At 40.2% G+C, this 13,099-nt stretch overlaps 1 non-coding gene across 1 annotated transcript; it reads right to left on the bottom strand.

Annotated features, from left to right (window-relative positions):
• Window positions 1-12,715: 12,715 nt before the first annotated feature.
• LOC112767991 (small nucleolar RNA R71) lies at window positions 12,716-12,823 on the bottom strand. Its single transcript, XR_003185431.1, has one exon. It is a non-coding gene; the product is annotated as a small nucleolar RNA R71 (small nucleolar RNA).
• Between the last annotated feature and the right edge of the window lie 276 nt (window positions 12,824-13,099).

Raw genomic sequence — 13,099 nt, 5'->3', positions numbered from 1 at the left:
TCTCCAGGAAGAACCAGCCTCTTTTTTTATCTGATCAGAGTTTATTGCTGGAGTTCTTCTGGGATTTCAGAGTCCTCTCCAGGTACAGGTCCTGGAAGTTGCAAACACCGATACTTCAGCTCACAGTATCAGTTTGCAAACTTAATGTGATCAGTAGAAGGGAGTAGCTGGTCAGCCTTCTCCTGTGGGTAAAGTGTTTCTCCCGCCAGGAGTCATCATGCATGATGTCCAGGATGGACATAGAGGATTCTCCTCTTTTCTGTTTGCCAGTTGTTGCCTTTCCTTCCTTTTCTTGGGTGTCAGACATCCTGAAAAATAGAAAAACCAGGATATAATAAAAGTAGGAAAACAAGTAGCAAATCACAAAATAAGCAATATAGTTGGCGACGGAGCAGTTGGAGTAATGAAAATGAGTTAAGTAAATGTGCATTAAGGATTGTATAGGAATGAGAAAACTAGAAGAAAATCACAATCCAAAATGTATTAAAACATGTTAATTAGAAAAAGACATCATGCCTGGTTAGAAGGTAAAGAGAATAGTGAAAAAACCAGAAGAGATGTTTTGAAAGGTAGTTGGTTAGAATGAAAAAAGAGTTTAGGAGGTTAAAATTAGTGAATAGGAAAAAGGGGTTAGAGTAAGTGGCATATGATCCTTTTAAGTAACAAGCATTCTCAATTAGAAGCTACAGTTAACTCATATCGAAACAAGGAATCAGGTGATGATGAATTAAAAATTAGAAGCTAAACATCAAAAAATGCAGATTAGAACCAGGAAATAAAAAAGAATAAGAAAGCTTGCCCTGGTATTCATGAAGTGGTCTGGTAAAAGCAGAGTAAAGCAGAGTTCAAAGTGCCAAAACCAAGACATGAATGGAAACAAAATAGTTTACAGAAAATTGGCAGCATTCTGGCTAAAATTGGATGTTCCCGGAAAATAGACAGTAAGCAGGATATTCATAGAAACAAAAATATAGCTGCAATTACATATAAGGAATATGAACATGGAAAAGCAGTGTAAAGAGCAGCAGGAAATAAAAATTACAGGCATATGAACAATACTAACAGTAACAGCAGAATTTTGAAATTAATAAAACACGGTAGCAAGAACAGCATAATTAGTCAGGCCTAAATCTAGTAACCACATCCTAGGCTACCTAACCACCTAGAATCCACTACAACATGCATATCTAACTAGCCTAAATATGAATATAAACAAATAAATATGTAATTAACTAGGAATTGAAGAAAGGTGGCGTTTGGCGGAACCTGGAAGGCGTATGAAAGAAAGTGGGGCAGAGAGGTGGCTGGGGGATGGTGGTGTAGCGGCTGACGTGGTGGTTGATAGTGGTTGTGCGACGTGAGGCTATTCGGAGGCAGGGGTTTAGGGGGTAATGTAGGTAGGGGGAAAGAAGGAGGGGCGTTGGTGGCGGTTGGAGGTGCGGTGTAACGGCGGCGCGTGGTTGCGTCGCGGAGGGGGCGCAGTTGGTGGAGGGAAGAAGAGAAAGAAGAAGAAAAATAGGGGAAGGGAAGGGGGGGTTGGCGGTGGCTGGGTGGTGGGGGGGTGGGGTGGTCAGGGGGGGTGGGTTGTGGGGTTGGTAGAGAGAAGAGGGAGGAGAAGGGGCTGGGGGGCACGAATGGATGGGTTCGCGTGACAAGGGGGTTATGGAATTTGAATCCACGCGATCGGTGGGGCAGCGGTCGCGTGGCTGGGGTGAAATGGGGGTCACGCGATCGCATGAGTGATGTGATCAATGAATGGGTAATAATGAATGACGGATCGCGTGAGGGCGATCGCATCGTTGGAAATCGTGCGAAACGCATAATTCCAGCGTCATTTCAGCGCAACTCTCTGTATCCTCTGGGGTGGTGGGCAATCCACGCGACGCGATCGTCGTCACGTTTCGGTGGATGGGTGTTGTGCAGTGACGCATCAAGTCAGGGAACGCATGGTGTTTTGTGCGAACACACCGCAACGATTCTACTTTCTGGTTGATATTCGCGATTTCAGGTACGGGCGTGTTGACGGACGGTGGAATTTTTTCGCATACCGATCATGGTGATGCGTCTGCACCCTTTTTTTTTTCTTTTTTTTTTTGTGCATGCGAATATTTAGGTTCATGAAAAAATAAAAAAAAAAAAAAAAAAAAAAAAAAGACCATACCTGTGGTTGTCCCACTAGCCTATTAAAGTCCTTAAGTTGGACATTGGATGAGCTTCCTGTTATGGCGGCTTGTGCTTAAATTCATCCAGAAATATCCACCAATGTTTGGAATGCCAATAGCCTTTGGGGTCCCAAACTAGGCATGTAAAGCTTCTAAGCAGCTTCAAACAGATTCTCAGGCTCCCGGGGTGACAAATGTCAGAATAAATTCCAGGATCCCAAACTTTGCTTTTAAATCCGCCTCCGTCTTGATCTATATTTTCCATCCGGGCGGTTTAGAAATTAGATTCTCACCAAGGTGACCAACATTTTCCGTGATCCATTTGATTGATCATGATGCCAATCCGTGCACTTCGAATTGAAGCGTGGAACCTTATTGAACCTTGTGCACCAGCTCTGAGTGCGAGCCAATTCCCTCTTACTATTAAAGCCGCAGAGAGCTCTAAGCTGGCCATCTGTTTCAAGCAAACCATATTCAAGTGGGAAAATAAAGCTAAAGGTAAGGATGTACCCACTTGAAGCTTGTATTGGGTGGTAATGGCCTTGGGGTAGGTGTTTCCAGTGGTTCTGTGAGTTCTACTCCCTTGTGCTCTTCTGTGAATTTCTTCACTTCCTTGCAGACTTCTTCAATTGCATCCATGTCCTGATCAAAGCTTTCTATGTCTTCCTCGTCACTTAAGTCATAAACGGGAGGTTGAGAGAAATCTACCTCCGCATCATCTTCGTATTCACTTGGGGAAGATTCTTCGATCTCAGAGAATTCACTTGCTGATGCAAGTTCACTACTGGAGAACTTGACTTGAAATTATCATCATCAAGGAAACTTTCTTCTTGGATTATTCCGTCTAGTTCTTCATAAAATACTTGCTTTGGGAGTTGTGCACTATCCTCCTTAGCATCAATTGTAATATTTTTGACAGAATTCACCATAACTCTGGATTCCCATGGAAGTTCAGCGTCTCCTAAGTCTTCAACCAACTCTTCTTCGTTTACAATGACAGCTTCCTCTACTTGTTCCAGTACGAAGTCATGCCCTATTCTATTCATTGGAGATTCTAGTATCTCCTTCATGCTACGTTCTTCTTTAGATTGTCCACATGGGGCTGTGGGAGGTCCTTGAATGTTCGAACGTCTAGAAGATAATAAACTACTGCCTGCTCCAGTTGATGAAGGATTGTTTGAAGTTGATCTACTGTTTCCTTGAGTGAACCTCTGATTCTTAGGTGATAGATTTGGACGTGGTATATAGGGAAGTGGTGGTATTTGGAGTAATTGGATTGGAATTTGGGTAAATGAGGATCATATGTAGTGAATGGTGAAAAGACTTGTGAGTGTAGTGGTGCGAATTATGTTGAGAGGATGGCCTATAAGCACAGGTGGGCTTGTGTAACTACAAGGTGTCCACCAGTCTATTGGCTTGGTATGCATTGTAAAATGGTCTTTTCCATGATATCTTGGAAGGTGTTGTTGCCTAAAGGTTGATCAGATCCTCTTGGCTCCATCCATCGTTGATGCTCTGACCTTTATGCATATTCCTGTTATAACTTTTACTCCTTTCAACAATATTAGAACCAAACTCAAAGCGAGAGGGTGAGAATTCATCGTAGCTAATAAAAATAAAAGGGAAAAATAAAGACAAATAAACAAGTAAAAGAAAAGTATTTACAATAACCAATAATAAGGCACACAATTGCAGTTCCCCGGCAACGGCGCCATTTTGACGTTAGGCTTTTTGCTAGTAAAGAATTTTATAAAAATAGTCGCATTGTAGATATAGTTTCTAAACCAACAGAAATCCCTTCGTACAAACGTTTTGGTTGTCACAAGTAACAAACCCCTTAAAAAATTGATAACCGAAGTATTTAAACCTCGGGTCGTCTTCTCAAGGAACTGCAGGGAAGTATATTCTTATTATTGGTTATGAAGATTGTAAATTGGGGTTTTGAAGATGAGGAACAAGTAATTTAAATTGCAATTAAAATAAGTAAAGAGTGTAAAATAAATAAATGACTGTTAAAATAAACTTTTGGCAAGGTATGAAAAATTAGAAGTCCTATCCCAGTTATCCTTATCAATGATGATGAAGATTGAATCTTAATTCCACTTTAAAGCAAAGAGAGGTCAAGTGACTAATTAGTTTGATCTTCAAATCCTAGTTAATCCCTAAGGAAGGATTGTGATTATTGAAGTTCAATTCAATTAGCAAAGATAACAATTATCAATCATGTTGAGTTTGATAACTCCTGAGTTACTGATTTCTTAACCAAGACCAAAAGGGAAAAGTAAATCTACTGGAATAAAAATGTCTTCAGATTGGAAGCAACAGTAATATAAATAAAAGAAAGCAATCATAAATTGAAATACCTAAAATAACATTAATTCAAAGAGTAATCTATAACATAGAAGAATTCATAAATTAAATTGAGAAAACAAGTAATTAAAAAAGAATGTTGAACCTGATAAAAAGATATAATCTTGAAAGCGAATAAAATCCTAAATCTAAATCCTAATCCTAAAGAGAGAGGAGAGAACCTCTCTCAAAACTAAATCTAAATCATGAAAAATAACTAATTGGAGACTTTGCTTTGAATGGATGCATTCCCCCACTTCATAACCTCTGATCTGTGTCTTCTGGACTTGAATTTTGGCTAAAAAGGGCTTCAAAAATCAATGGGGCGTTTCTGTAATTTCTGGTGCATGGCCTCTGTCACGCGTCCGCGTGGGTCACGCGGTCGCGTCATCTGGAGTTTCCTATCACGCGGTTGCTTCAGCCATGCGTCCACGTCATATGCGTTTCGCTTAAGACACGCGATCGCGTCAATCACGCGGTCGCATCACTGCCATTTCGCGCTGCATGCAGCCGCGTCGTCCATGCAATCGCGTCGCTTCCAGTTCTTTAAAAACTCCGTTTTGTGCTTTCCTTCCATTTTTGTATGTCTCCTTTTCACCCTTTAAATCATTCCTGCCTTAGAAGATCTGAAACTAGTCAACACACGAATCACGCATCGAATGGAAATAAAGGTAATTAAAATAATTACTTTTAAAGCATAGGAAACATGTTTTTCACATACATCACATAATAAGAAAGGAAAAGTAAAACCATACAAATTATATGAATAAGTGAGTGAAGGATTAAATAAATCACTTAAATTTGGCACAAAATATATCATAAAATATGGGTTTATCAGGGATACTGCCCACCGTCACAAAATGACTCAATTCATTATCTTAATGATGGCTGGGAATATCACCAAGAAATGACAGATTATGAGCAAGCCACCCAGTGGGGATATACTCCAGGACCACAAAATGATCAAGACAATTTCATGGGATATTGCCCAACACCACAAAATGATTCGTGTCATTATGCTATTAGTGGATGGGAGTATCAACAAGGAATGACGGAGTATGAACACCTCCCAGAGACACAACATGAACCATATTTTGATGAATATAACAATTACTCAAGTTGTGGGTGGAGGATCAAAACCAAAGAGCATTCAATAGTCCATACTCCATTTATCAAGAGCCATCATCACTTGAGCGTACCTTCAATTCATTTATACAAAATGTCCAACCTCACCTCCCAGTTTTTCATTTGAAAATTCTTCATCACTTGACTATGCCTCAACACAAAGTTTCCTCCAAAATCCATACAACTCATTTCACTAACCACAAGATTTATTTCACAATACGCAAAACTCATTCCATACCCCCCAACACAACATCACCACAACACTCACAAGTCCATAAAATCCGCCCCAACCTTCTTCTCTCTTACTACAAGCAGAACAATGCCTTCAAAGTGCCATAGACTCTCAGGAAAGAACTAGAGAATTCTTGGAAAGATAAGAACAAACCTGGAAAGACCAAGAAATCCTCTTTAAGAAGATGGATTGGCACTTAGAGCAAATAAGGAAACACTTAGGACTGCCAAGCATTGGGGATGAAGACCAATCTGTAAAGGAGAAAGTGGAAGAGAAAGATGAAGAGGCTCCTGTACTAAGTGAAACTTCAATAAAGAAGGAGGAGGTGAGGTAGAGTATATGAGCCTAGGATTCCATATTCATAGAGGCTATTGGAGGTGACAAATGAACAAGAAAACTTACTCCCAAAGGACTCAATGGAAAATCATGTAGAAGAAAGGGAGGAAGACAATCAAAGAAGTCCACATTCAATTGAAGCAGAGAGCTACATAGAGGAAGGTTCATTGAACCACCAATTCAAGAGGCTTTTAATAAAGAGGACACTCCAACAAACACACAACACTCGAATCTTGATATCCAAGAAGTGAAGGCAACCAACAAGAGCACCGAAAGAGGATTGTGACCAAGCTACAATTGACCATATCAAGGAAGAAGAAAAGGTCAACTACAAGCAATCCAACCCCTAATCCAGCAAGCATGTTCAATCAAGCAAATAACAAAAGGAAGCTTGCTGGAAAGAGGCTAAGACAGGGGATACTGATTGACTCTTCTCTCTCTCTGAGGTCATTCCTCTTAACAGACTGGAAGAAGAGGAAGAAAGCCATGAACAACATGTCAAGCTAATGACATTAAAAGAGCGCTTGTTTGGAGGTAACCCAACCAAAGGTAGTTTTTTTCTTAGCTGTTTCAAAAAAAAAAAAAGAATTAAGTATATTCATCTGTATTGCAAGGAGCAAAGTTTTGTGTTGCACACAAAAGTAATTCAAGGTGAATGTGTAATTCTATGTTTGGTGTTCCACCACAGATTTCAGTAAGAACACATTGCATCCCTCAGCATAATTAGTCACTAGTTCCAAACAATCAGAGAAACTACTTAACAATTGTTTGATTTTTAAGTCATAGTTTATTTTCTTAATAAAAGCACTTGATGTTTCATGCATGTATTCACTCTGCTGCATATAGAAGTAGGCAAGGAACTAAGTTTGGTGTTTCCACACCAACTTAAGTTCAGAAAATCACAAGCATACATGCATACTAACCATCTCTCATGTGCTTGGGAAACAAGCAACTTTCAATATTTGCGGAAGACATTCAATCTCTTGGAAGAGATACACATCATCATCTAAGGAGATAAAGAAGGCACAAAAGCCACAGATGGTGATGATAAGGAGAAAACAAGTAGACTCCAAGAGGTTGTACTGTGACTTAACTGTCTTTAGTTTAAATATGCTAATTCAAATTGAAATTGTGCCCCTGTGATTAGTGTCCTGTTAGTCATGAGTCATTTGCTGTTTGTTTGTTTTTTAAGCTTGCTAGTCTACGTGCTTTATCATCTCATCTTACTTGAATTGTCTGCATTGTTCCTCATGCTTGAATAAAAGAAAAATTATTGTGAAACAGAGAAAGAGTATAGGTCTGTTTTGACAGAAGATAGAATAAAGTTATGTGGTGGTATGTGTTGGTTCATTAGTTGATATATGAATAAGGCTAGAGGTTGGAATGACTTTGAGATATGAACTTGAGTTACATTTTATGAGACTGACAAATGAAAAGGGGTCCATAATAAAAGAAAGAAAATGCAAGAGAAAGAAACAAAAAGAAATAAACAAGCCGGCACCAATGGCTTGAGATCTTGGATATATGCCTGTGATGTTCTTGTACAAAGATAAGCTTGGATAACTAAGTTCTAAGGGTGCTTCATCACCTAGCAACATGGGTTAACTAACCCGGGATTGCCAACCGAAGGTCTACCATCAAGAGCTACTTTGAGACAAAGCATTTAGTAACCCAAAGAGTGCTAGGCACCAATGTCCAAAGAATAAAACAAGCTAAATGCCTGTGATGTGCATGTGCTAAGGAGAGGCTTGAGCAAGTAAGTCCTTAGGGTGTGGTGCACGAAATTGTGATCATCAATGGCACCAACAACTTGGTACGCATAATTGTAATCTCAACTCTTTATCATAACTCCGCACAACTAACCAGCAAGTGCACTGGGTCGTCCAAGTAATAAACCTTATGCGAGTAAGGGTCGATCCCACGGAGATTGTCGGCTTGAAGAAAGCTATGGTATCTTGTAAATCTCAGTCAGCGGATTCAAATGGTTATGGAGAATTGATAATTAAAAGATGGATAAAATATAAAATAAAGATAGAGATAGAGATACTTATGTAATTCATTGGTAGGAATTTCAAATAAGCGTATGAAGATGCTTTGTTCCTCTTGATCCTCTGCTTTCCTATTGCCTTCATACAATCATTCATACTCTCTTCCATTGCAAGCTTTATGTTGGGCATCACCGTTGTCAATGGCTACTTCCCGTCTTTTCAGTGAAAATGTTCCAAATGCGCTGTCACCGCACGGCTAATCATCTATCGGTTCTTGATTCATGTTGGAATAGGATCTATGATCCTTTTGCGTCTGTCACACGCCCAACAATCGTGAGTTTGAAGCTCATCACAGTCATCCCTTCCCAGATTCTACTCGGAATACCACAGACAAGGTTTTATACTTTCTGGATCTCAAGAATGACCGCCAATAATTCTAGCCTATACCACGAAGGTTCCAATCTTGGATTAGAAACCCAAGAGATACGCATGCAAGCCATTGCTAGTAGAACAGAGGTGGTTGTCAGGCACATGTTCATAGGTGAGAATGATGATGAGTGTCACGGATCATCACATTCATCAAGTTGAAGAACGAATGGATATCTTAGAGAAGAAGTAGGCGTGAATGAATAGAAAAAACAGTAGTACTTTGCATTAATTCATGAAAGAACAGCAGAGCTCCACACCTTAATCTATGGTGTGTAGAAACTCCACCGTTTAAAATACATAAGAACAAAAGGGTCTAGGCATGGCCGTGAGGCCAGCCCCCAAACGTGAAAAGGTCTATCCAAGTATATCAAGTATCTCAAATACAATAGCAAAAGGTCGTATTTATAGAAGACTAGTAGCCTAGGGTTACAGAAATAAGTAATTAATGCAGAAATCTTCTTTCGGGCCCACTTGGTGTGTGCTTGGGCTGAGCATTGAAGCTTTCATGTGTAGAGACTTTTCTTGGAGTTAAACGCCAGCTTTTGTGCCAATTTGGCGTTTAACTCCAGCTTTTATGCCAGTTCTGGCGTTTTGACGCCAGAATTTTTGTGCTGACTTGGGAATGCCGGTTTGGCCATCAAATATCGAGCAAAGTATGGACTACTATATATTGCTGGAAGCCCAGGATGTCTACTTTCCAACGCAATTGAGAGCGCGCCAATTGGGCTTCTGTAGCTCCAGAAAATCCACTTCGAGTGCAGGAGATTAGAATCCAACAGCATCTGCAGTCCCTTTCAGCCTCTGAATCAGATTTTTGCTCAGGTCCCTCAATTTCAGCCAGAAAATACCTGAAATCATAGAAAAACACACAAACTCATAGTAAAGTCCAGAAATTGATTTTTATTTAAAAATTAATAAAACATAATAAAACTAACTAAAATATACTAAAAACATACTAAAACAATGCCAAAAAGCGTATAAATTATCTGCTCATCAGGGTGTCTCAACACCTAGCATCTTGAACCAACTGGGGTAGAAGTGCTGGCTGAAAGCTTACTTTAAAGAGCTGCCTTAACACATAGCATTAAGCCTCAGCCAAATAATAAATCTCAATCAAAGGAAAGAGAGGAAGAGAAACTAAGGACCAAACCATAACAAGTCTCATTTTTTTGTGTAATTCAAGTAAGGATCCAAAGGAGTGTTGATACCTCAGCCACAGAATAAAAATCTCTAAGATACCATGCATGAAAACCCCATAACCAGAATTGAATGTCTTCCAATAAAGGCTTTGATGATTCCATATTTGATGGTATATTTTGACTCAATTTGGATGGATTCTAGCACTTGAACTCACACTTAAGCGCCAAAATAGCATACTTTTGTGTTTTATCCCCAATTTGATCCTAAATGTGAAAACATGCAATTTTGTACTTGAAATGAGTAATTTAATTCCACTCTTATTCCATTGATGCCATGACATGTTTGCTGAGTGATTTCAGGCCTTGGAGGCAAGAATGGATAGCCAAAGGTGGAAGAAAGCATGTACAAGGAGAAAACATAAAGAAAACAAGGAAAAGCACACACAGCGAAGTGTGCGTGCGCACGAGTAAGCGTGCGTGCACACTAGAATAATTTCCATGTGTGCGTGCGCACTTGAGCATCCAAGCGTGGCACTTGAGCATCCAGACGTGGCACGCCAATGTTAAAGAAGGCCAAAGCAAAGGCTGGGTGTGCCACTTGGTGTCGAAGGCGTGGCACTCCAGCTCTAAATTCTCACTTGGGCGTGCCACTTGAAGACCCAGGTGTGGCACGCCAGCTACTGGACCAAGGAAAAATACTGGGCGTGGCACGCCAGTTCTATTATCCAGAGAGAAGAACCAAGCACACATAGTGGGCGTGGCACGCCAGACCCTAGGCGTGCCACGCTAGTTCAATGGACCAGAGAGAAGAACCAAGCACACATAGTTGGCATGGCACGCCAGACCCTGGGCGTGCCACGCTAGTTCAACATTCCAGAGAAGATAAGAAGAAGAAAAAGGGCTGGGCATGCCACTTGGGCTCGAAGGCGTGGCACGCTAGGCCAACACCAAGCTTAAGAAGACCCTGGCCATGCCACTTGAGCTCGAAGCGTGGCACGCTAGGACACCAACACATGGGGCGTGCCACTTGAAGAGTTAGGTATGGCGCGCCAAGCCAATTGGAGGCTGGGTGTGGCACGCCACTCAAACGCCTGTCACACGCCAGCCTGGAAGGTCATGCTTATTGAGTTTTCCTTTCCCTCCAAATTGTAATTTTCTTTTCTATTTTGTATTTTCTTTATTATAGTGCTGGATTAGTATAAATAACCCCTAGAAGTATTTAGAAAGGGGTTGGGTTGTTGAGTAGAGTTTTGTTAAAGTATAGTTAGATTACTTTTCACATCATCTCTTCCATCTCCTGTACTTTCTCTGAGCTATGAGTAACTAAATCCCTCTCATTGAGAGAAGCTCTGTTTTACTTGATGGATTAATGTAGTGATTTCTTCTCTCTTCATCTTCTCTTTGATTGCTAGAAGGAATTTCTTTTAATGTTAGTGTTCAATCATCTTGGGAAGAGATTGAATGCAAAATGGGTTTCATGGGAACCTTGGAAAAGGAAACATGAAACCATGCTAGAAATCCCTTCTCACACTTGAGTAGGATCTGCGTTTTGGTGTTTGGATATGGTGACATATAATCCTCCCTCTACTTGGACCTATGATGATGTATGGTATAATCAGGGACCAAGCATATCTCTCTTCATGAGCAATTAGACCAAGAAATTGGCTATTTATCAAGATCTGAGAGATTGAACCACCAAGGGATTGGGGTTCAATCAATCATGATTGCAAGAGCAATGATTGCATCATGAGTATAGGTGATTTAATCCGAGATACATCTCCTGATCTCATGAATTCCCCTATTTTTTCTTTCACATTCTTTATAGTTCTTTACATTCTTATCCCATTCTTTCAATTAATATTTTGTTTCTACACTTTATTTTGCCATTCTTTCTGCATTCTTTCTTTCTTGAGTCATTTATATTTCTACCCATTTACAATTCTGCAATCTCAATTTATTTTGCTCAGCTTGACTAATTCACCAATTGATTAAAATCGCTCAAATCTACCAATCTCTGTGGATACGAATCCACTTCCACTATGGGTATTACTTGGTCGATAATTTTGGTGCGCTTGCCAAAAGAACGGATCATCATTTTTATATGGGGAGTGAATTCCAGTCATCAAGTTTTATGGCGCCGTTGCGGGGAATTTGGTTTGAATTTGACAATGACTAAATTGATTGGGGAGCTAGATTAAGCATTTTGATTACCTTGTTATTTTTTTTTACTTTCTTCTTTTCTATTCTGTTTTATTTTTACTTGTGATCATTTTAGTTATTCATTGTTCATATTTCCATTCTTCTAACTATTTGAGTTAATTGCATCAACCAGCTAACCACTAATCTTAACAACAGTGATTCCTTCACTTGCCTCTGCTTGCTGTTTGTTAAATGCATGACAGGTAGAAGGGAGAACTTCATCCTCCTTTGATAGTGAACCTGAGAGGACCTTCCTTAGATTAAGGAGGGAAGCAAGAGGCAAAGGCATAGTTGAAGAGGAAGTAGTGGAGGAAGATCTGAGAACCACTATGGAGGAAAAGGTGCATAACAATGTTGGAGAGGATGCTGGCAATAATAAGGGCAAGAGAGTAGAGTCTTAGGCTCCTACATCAACCAAATCTAGGAAACTGTGGCAGCAGCATTCTGAAGCCAACAATCCATGCTAACAACTTTGAGTTGAAACCTCAACTCATCACACTCGTCCAGAATAATTATTCATATGGAGGGGGAGCCCAAGAGGACCCAAACCAACATCTTACTACATTCTCGAGGATTTGTGATACTGTAAAGTCCAATGGTGTACACCCTGACACCTACAAGCTACTTTTGTTCCCTTTTTCACTCAGAGATAAGGCAGCAAAGTGGTTGGAAGCATTTCCCAAGGAGAGCTTAACCACATGGGATGATGTTGTGAACAAGTTTCTAGTAAGATTCTACCCTCGACAGAGAGTCAACAGACTAAGAGCTGAGGTGCAAACTTTCAGACAGCAAGATGGTGAAACACTTTATGAGGCCTGAGAGAGGTTCAAAGATTTGACAAGGAAATGCCCACCGGATATGTTCAATGAATGGGTGCAACTACACATCTTCTATGAAGGGCTATCATATGAGTCAAAGCAAGCAGTAGATCATTCTTCAGGTGGCTCACTCAACAAGAAGAAAACCATTGAAGAAGCCATAGATGTTATAGAGACTGTGGCTGAGAATGAGTATTTCTATGCTTCAGATAGAACTCAAAAGAGAGGAGTAATGGAGCTAAATTCCATGGATGCCTTATTAGCCCAAAATAAAATGATCACTGTGCAACTAACAGCCCTGACCAAGAAGGTGGAGAAGAAT

Source organism: Arachis hypogaea, chromosome 17 (assembly GCF_003086295.3).
Source record: "Arachis hypogaea cultivar Tifrunner chromosome 17, arahy.Tifrunner.gnm2.J5K5, whole genome shotgun sequence".
NCBI classification, from domain to species: domain Eukaryota; kingdom Viridiplantae; phylum Streptophyta; class Magnoliopsida; order Fabales; family Fabaceae; genus Arachis; species Arachis hypogaea.
This window is presented reverse-complemented; position numbering and strand designations above follow the sequence as displayed.